The following is a 789-nucleotide window of genomic DNA, read 5'->3' as shown; positions in this document are numbered from 1 at the left end:
GTCACTTAATTCTCTTGTTCCCCACCATCCCTCCTTCTTCCTTCACCCCCCACTTTCCTTCCTTTCCTCCTACTCCAGCTCAATTCCCGTCTGTCTTTCTTCCCCTTTCCTCCTGCCCTTTCTTCTATATTTTACCTTTTTACCTTCCCTGTCATCCGCCTCACACACTCATTCCCCTCTTACCCCCCCTCCCTCCCCTCTTTCTGCTCCACTCTCTTTTACCTTCCATTAACCCTCACCCTTCCCCTCTCTGCCCTCCCCCCTCCCTTACACGAAAACACCTTATCAGTCTCATTATCGACTTATTTCATGACATGTTAACAGCTGCTAATTACGGCCATGCATCGAAGATTATGAGCAGCCATTTCCCTGGACCGATTACCTTATGGCCGGCCTGCCATAGAGGAAAATGTGTATATATTATTTAGAAGACGAAGAAAGGGGCTTTTTTTTTAGCATGATTGCAATTCGATGTTGTTGCCAGTGACCAGAGAGAAAAAAGGAAAACTTATTATTGTTGTTAAGTTTGTTTTTGCTACTGTTGTTAGAGGTGTTATTGTTATAGTTATTAACAACTGAATCGCTGTTATTACTGTGGCTTCCATGGTCATTAGTAATATCATTACCATCGTTAGTATTATTGTGTAAAGTTTTCATAATTATGGATATTATCAACAGTAAATTGATCCTTTTAGCAGGATTCGTTGATCTTTTCTTATTATCATCTTAATTGCTAATATTTGTCATCATCTCTCAATAAATAAGTTTATGAGTCTCTCTGCTTCTACG

This window comes from Penaeus monodon, chromosome 30, assembly GCF_015228065.2.
Source record: "Penaeus monodon isolate SGIC_2016 chromosome 30, NSTDA_Pmon_1, whole genome shotgun sequence".
NCBI lineage: Eukaryota > Metazoa > Arthropoda > Malacostraca > Decapoda > Penaeidae > Penaeus > Penaeus monodon.
The sequence above is the reverse complement of the archived record's forward strand: the minus strand, read 5'-3'. Positions refer to the sequence as shown.